The sequence below is a fragment of the Arachis stenosperma genome, chromosome 3 (genome assembly GCF_014773155.1).
Source record: "Arachis stenosperma cultivar V10309 chromosome 3, arast.V10309.gnm1.PFL2, whole genome shotgun sequence".
Lineage (NCBI taxonomy): Eukaryota > Viridiplantae > Streptophyta > Magnoliopsida > Fabales > Fabaceae > Arachis > Arachis stenosperma.
The window spans coordinates 131,529,228-131,536,134 of record NC_080379.1 but is presented as its reverse complement, the minus strand read 5'-3'; the positions used below and the strand labels follow the sequence as shown (position 1 = coordinate 131,536,134).

General features: G+C 41.3%; 1 non-coding gene across 1 annotated transcript; it reads left to right on the top strand.

Annotated features, from left to right (window-relative positions):
- Positions 1–6,522: 6,522 nt before the first annotated feature.
- LOC130972710 (small nucleolar RNA R71) lies at positions 6,523–6,626 on the top strand. The gene has a single exon (XR_009083873.1). It is a non-coding gene; the product is annotated as a small nucleolar RNA R71 (small nucleolar RNA).
- Positions 6,627–6,907: the final 281 nt, after the last annotated feature.

The window sequence follows — 6,907 nt, the reverse complement described above, 5'->3', positions numbered from 1 at the left end:
ATAAAGAGGCAATTTAATTTTTTCGAGTTCTTAATAAGGAAAATTCTAATTATTTATATGTGGTGGCAATACTTTTTGTCTTCTGAATGAATGCTTGAACAGTGTATATTTTTTATATTGAATTTTATTAATGTTAAAATTGTTGGCTCCTGAAAGAATGAGGAACACGAAAAATATTATTGATGATCTGAAAAATCATGAAATTGATTCTTGAAGCAAGAAAAAGCAATCAAAAAAAAAAAAGAAGGAGCAGTAGAAAAAGCCAATAGCCCTTAAAACCAAAAGGCAAGGGTAAAAAGGATCCAAGGCTTTGAGCATTAATGGATAGGAGGGCCCAAGGAAATAAATCCAGGCCTAAGCGGCTAAATTAAGCTGTCCCTAACCATGTGCTTGTGGCATGCAGGTCCAAGTGAAAAGCTTGAGACTGAGTGGTTAAAGTCGTGATCCAAAGCAAAAGAGTGTGCTTAAGAACTCTGGACACCTCTAATTGGGGACTCTAGCAAAGCTGAGTCACAATCTGAAAAGGTTCACCCAATTATGTGTCTGTGGCATTTATGTATCCGGTGGTAATACTGGAAAACAAAGTGCTTAGGGCCACGGCCAAGACTCATAAAGTAGCTGTGTTCAAGAATCAACATACTAAACTAGGAGAATCAATAATACTATCTAAATTCTGAGTTCCTACGGATGCCAATCATTCTGAATTTCAAAGGATAAAGTGAGATGCCAAAACTGTTCAGAAGCAAAAAGCTACTAGTCCCGCTCATCTAATTAGAATCTGAGCTTCACTTGAAACTCTGAGATATTATTGTTTCTTAATTTCTTTTCATCCTATTTTATTTATCTAGTTGCTTGAGGACAAGCAACAGTTTAAGTTTGGTGTTGTGATGAGCGGATATTTTATACGCTTTTTGGGGGTAATTTCATGTAGATTTTAGCATGTTTTAATTAGTTTTTAGCTAAATATTATTAGTTTTTAGGCAAAAATCATATTTCTGGACTTTACTATGAGTGTGTGTATTTTTCTATGATTTCAGGTATTTTCTGGCTGAAATTGAGGGAGCTGAGCAAAAATCTGACTTAGGCTGAAAAAGGACTGCTGATGCTGTTGGATCCTGACCTCCCTGCACTCGAAATGGATTTTCTGGAGCTACAGGAGTCCAATTGGCGCGCTCTCAACGGCGTTGGAAAGTAGACATCCAGGGCTTTCCAGCAATATATAATAGTCCATACTTTGCGCGAGGATAGACGACGTAACTTGGCGTTGAACGCCAAGTACATGCTGCTGTCTGGAGTTAAACGCCAGAAACACGTCATGATCCGGAGTTGAACGCCCAAAACACGTCATAACTTGGAGTTCAACTCCAAAAAAAGCCTCTACTCGTGGATAGCTTTAGTCTCAGCCCCAGCACACACCAAGTGGGCCCCAGAAGTGGATTTCTGCACCAATTATCTTAGTTTACTCATATTCTGTAAACCTAGGATACTAGTTTACTATTTAAACAACTTTTAGAGACTTATCTTGTACCTCATGACATTTTCAGATCTGAATTACATACTTTTTGACGGCATGAGTCTCTAAACTCCATTGTTGGGGGTGAGGAGCTCTGCAGCGTCTCGATGAATTAATACAATTCCTTTGTTTTCCATTCAAACACGCTTGTTCTTATCTAAGATGTTCATTCGCGCTTAAGTATGGAGAAGGTGATGATCCGTGACACTCATCACCTTCCTCAATCCATGAACGTGTGCCTGACAACCACCTCCGTTCTACATCAGATTGAATGAGTATCTCTTAGATTCCTTGATCAGAATCTTCGTGGTATAAGCCGGATTGATGGCGGCATTCATGAGAATCCGGAAAGTCTAAACCTTGTCCGTGGTATTCTGAGTAGGATTCTGGGATTGAATGACTGTGACGAGCTTCAAACTCCTGAAGGCTGGGCGTTAGTGACAGACGCAAAAGAATCAATGGATTCTATTCCAACCTGATTGAGAACCGACAGATGATTAGCCGTGCTGTGACAGAGCATAGGAACGTTTTCACTGAGAGGATGGGAAGTAGCCATTGACAACGGTGACCCCCTACATAGAGCTTGCCATGGAAGGAGCCTTGCGTGTGTTGAAGGATTTTAAGGAAGAGTTGAAGTTCGAAGGACAAAGCATCTCCAAAACTCCAACATATTTCTCATTACTGCACAACAAGTAAAGCTGTTATTCTCTTTTATTTTTATAATCAAATCTAGTAATTTCACTTATAATCCTATTGGCCTCCTGACTAAGATTAATAAAATAAATATAGCTTGCTTCAAACCAATAATCTCCGTGGGATCGACCCTTACTCACGTAAGGTATTACTTGGACGACCCAGTGCACTTGCTGGTTAGTTGTGCGGATTACAAATTCGTGCATCAGATCACAACCTTATTTCTTTCTTTTTTTTCTTTCTTTTTCTCTTTTTTTTTCTCCCCTTTTTTTTCGTTTTTCTCCTTCCCCTTGTTTTTTTCGTTTTTTTTTTGTATTCATTGCTTTTTCTTGCTTCAAGAATCATTTTTATGATTTTTCAGATCCTCAGTAACATGTCTCCTTTTTCATCATTCTTTCAAGAGCCAACATTCATGAACCACAAATTCAAAAGACATATGCATTGTTTAAGCATACATTCAGAAAACAAAAATGTTGCCACCACATCAAAATAATTAATCTGTTATAAAATTCAAAATTCATGCAATTCTTCTCCTTTTCAATTAAGAACATTGTTAATTTAAGAAAGGTGATGGATTCATAGGACATTCATAACTTTAAGGCATAGACACTAAGACACTAATGATCATAAGACACAAACATGGACAAACATAAAGCATAAATTTTCGAAAAGCAAGAAAATAAAGAACAAGGAGATTAAAGAACGGGTCCACCTTAGTGTTGGCGGCTTGTTCTTCCTTTTGAAGGTCTTATGGAGTGCTTGAGCTCCTCAATGTCTCTTCCTTGTCTTTGTTGCTCCTCTCTCATGATTCTTTGATCTTCTCTAATTTCATGGAGGAGGATGGAATGTTCTTGGTGCTCCACCCTTAGTTGTCCCATGTTGGAACTCAATTTTCCTAGGGAGGTGTTAATTTGCTCCCAATAGTCTTGTGGAGGAAAGTGCATCCCTTGAGGCATCTCAGGGATCTCATGATGAGAGGGGTCTCTTGTTTGCTCCATCCTTTTCTTAGTGATGGGCTTGTCCTCATCAATAAGGATGTCTCCCTCTATGTCAACTCCAACTGAATAACAGAGGTGACAAATGAGGTGAGGAAAGGCTAACCTTGCTAAGGTAGAAGACTTGTCCGCCACCTTATAGAGTTCTTGGGCTATAACCTCATGAACTTCCACTTCTTCTCCTATCATGATGCTATGGATCATGATGGCCCGGTCTAGAGTAACTTCGGACCGGTTGCTAGTGGGAATGATTGAGCCTTGGATAAACTCCAACCATCCTCTAGCCACGGGTTTGAGGTCATGCCTTCTTAATTGAACCGGCTTCCCTCTTGAATCTCTCTTCCATTGGGCGCCTTCTTCACAAATGTCAGTGAGGACTTGGTCCAACCTTTGATCAAAGTTGACCCTTCTAGTGTAAGGATGTTCATCTCCTTGCATCATAGGCAAGTTGAATGCTAACCTTACATTTTCCGGACTAAAATCCAAGTATTTCCCCCGAACCATAGTAAGCCAATTCTTTGGGTTCGGGTTCACACTTTGATCATGGCTCTTGGTGATCCATGCATTGGCATAGAACTCTTGAACCATTAAGATTCCGACTTGTTGAATGGGGTTGGTGAGAACTTCCCAACCTCTTCTTCGGATCTCATGTCGGATCTCCGGATATTCACTCTTTTTGAGTGAAAAACGGACCTCGGGGATCACCTTCTTCAAGGCCACAACTTCATAGAAGTGGTCTTGATGCACCCTTGAGATGAATCTCTCCATCTCCCATGACTCGGAGGTGGAAGCTTTTGCCTTCCCTTTCCTCTTTCTAGAGGTTTCTCCGGCCTTGGATGCCATAAATGGTTATGGAAAAACAAAAAGCAATGCTTTTACCACACCAAACTTAAAAGGTTTGCTCGTCCTCGAGCAAAAGAAGAAAGAAGAGAGTAGAAGAAGAAGAAATGAGGAAGAAGGGAATGGCTTTGTGTTCGGCCATTATGGGTGGGTTTGGGTGGGAAAGTGGTTTGAATTTGAATGGTGAGGTAGGTGGGGTTTTATGAAGGATGGATGTGAGTGGTGAAGAGAAAGATGGGATTTGATAGGTGAAGGGTTTTTGGGAAAGAGGTATTGAGGTGATTGGTGAGTGGGTGAAGAAGAAAGAGGGTGGTGGGGTTGGTGGGGATCCTGTAGGGTCCACAGATCCTGAGGTGTCAAGGAAAAGTCATTCCTGCACCAAATGGCATGCAAAAACACGTTTTGTGCCAAATCTGGCGTTAAACGCCGGGCTGGTGCCCATTTCTGGCGTTTAACGCCAGGTTCTTGCCCTTTTCTGGCGTTTAACACCAGTCTGGTGCCCCTTTCTGGCGTTAAACGCCCAGAATGGTGCCAGACTGGGCGTTAAACGCCCAACTGCTAGCCTTACTGGCGTTTAAACGCCAGTAGGTTCTTCCTCCAGGGTGTGCTGTTTTTCTTCCTGTTTTTCATTCTGTTTTTGCTTTTTCAATTGATTTTGTGACTTCTTATGATCATCAACCTACAAAAAAATATAAAATAACAAAAGAAAGTAGATAAAATATAACATTGGGTTGCCTCCCAACAAGCGCTTCTTTAATGTCAGTAGCTTGACAGAGGGCTCTCATGGAGCCTCACAGATACTCAGAGCAATGTTGGAACCTCCCAACACTAAACTTAGAGTTTGAATGTGGGGGTTCAACACCAAACTTAGAGTTTGGTTGTGGCCTCCCAACACCAAACTTAGAGTTTGACTGTAGGGGCTCTGCTTGACTCTGATTTGAGAGAAGCTCTTCATGCTTCCTCTCCATGGTGACAGAGGGATATCCTTGAGCCTTAAACACAAAGGATTCTTCATTCACTTGAATGATCAATTCGCCTCTGTCCACATCAATCACAGCCTTAGCTGTGGCTAGGAAGGGTCTGCCAAGGATGATGGATTCATCCATGCACTTCCCAGTCTCTAGGACTATGAAATCAGTAGGGATGTAATGGTCTTCAATCTTCACCAAAACGTCCTCTACAAGTCCATAAGCTTGTTTTCTTGAATTGTCTGCCATCTCTAGTGAGATTCTTGCAACTTGTACCTCAAAGATCCCTAGCTTCTCCATTACAGAGAGAGGCATGAGGTTTACACTTGACCCTAAGTCACACAGAGCCTTCTTGAAGGTCATGGTGCCTATGGTACAAGGTATTGAAAACTTCCCAGGATCTTGTCTCTTTTGAGGTAATTTCTGCCTAGACAAGTCATCCAATTCTTTGGTGAGCAAAGGAGGTTCATCCTCCCAAGTCTCATTTCCAAATAACTTGTCATTTAGCTTCATGATTGCTCCAAGGTATTTAGCAACTTGCTCTTCAGTGACATACTCATCCTCTTCAGAGGAAGAATACTCATCAGAGCTCATGAAAGGCAGAAGTAAGTCCAGTGGAATCTCTATGGTCTCATTTTGAGCCTCAGATTCCCATGGTTCCTCATTAGGGAACTCATTGGAGGTCAGTGCACGCCCATTGAGGTCTTCCTCAGTGGCGTTCACTGCTTCTCCTTCCTCTCCAAATTCGGCCATGTTGATGGCCTTGCACTCTCCTTTTGGATTTTCTTTTGTATTGCTTGGAAGAGTACTAGGGGGGAGCTCAGTAACTTTCTTGCTCAGCTGTCCCACTTGTGCCTCCAAATTCCTAATGGAGGATCTTGTTTCAGTCATGAAACTTTGAGTGGTTTTGATTAGATCAGAGACCATGGTTGCTAAGTCAGAGGGGTTCTGCTTAGAATTCTCTGTCTGTTGCTGAGAAGATGATGGAAAAGGCTTGCCATTGCTAAACCTGTTTCTTCCACCATTATTGTTGAAACCTTGTTGAGGTCTCTCTTGATTCTTCCATGAGAAATTTGGGTGATTTCTCCATGAAGAATTATAGGTGTTTCCATAGGGTTCTCCTAAGTAATTCACCTCTTCCATTGAAGGGTTCTCAGGATCATAAGCTTCTTCTTCAGATGAAGCATCCTTAGTACTGTTTGGTGCATTTTGCATTCCAGACAGACTTTGAGAAATCAAATTGACTTGCTGAGTCAATATTTTGTTCTGAGCCAATATGGCATTCAGAGTATCAATCTCAAGAACTCCTTTCTTCTGACTTGTTCCATTGTTCACAAGATTCCTTTCAGAAGTGTACATGAATTGGTTATTTACAACCATTGCAATGAGCTCTTGAGCCTCTGTAGGCGTCTTCTTCAGATGAAGAGATCCTCCAGCAGAGCTATCCAAAGACATCTTGGATAGTTCAGAGAGACCATCATAGAAAATACCTATGATGCTCCATTCAGAAAGCATGTCAGATGGACATTTTCTGATCAATTGTTTGTATCTTTCCCAAGCTTCATAGAGGGATTCACCATCCTTCTGTCTGAAGGTTTGGACTTCCACTCTAAGCTTACTCAATTTTTGAGGTGGAAAGAACTTTGCCAAGAAGGCATTGACTAGCTTTTCCCAAGAGTCCAGGCTTTCTTTAGGTTGAGAGTCCAACCATATTCTAGCTCTGTCTCTTACAGCAAAAGGGAATAGCATCAGTCTGTAGACCTCAGGGTCAACCTCATTAGTCTTGACTGTGTCACAGATTTGCAAGAACTCAGCTAAAAACTGATGAGGATCTTCCAATGGAAGTCCATGGAACTTGCAATTCTGTTGCATTAGAGAAACTAACTGAGGCTTAAGCT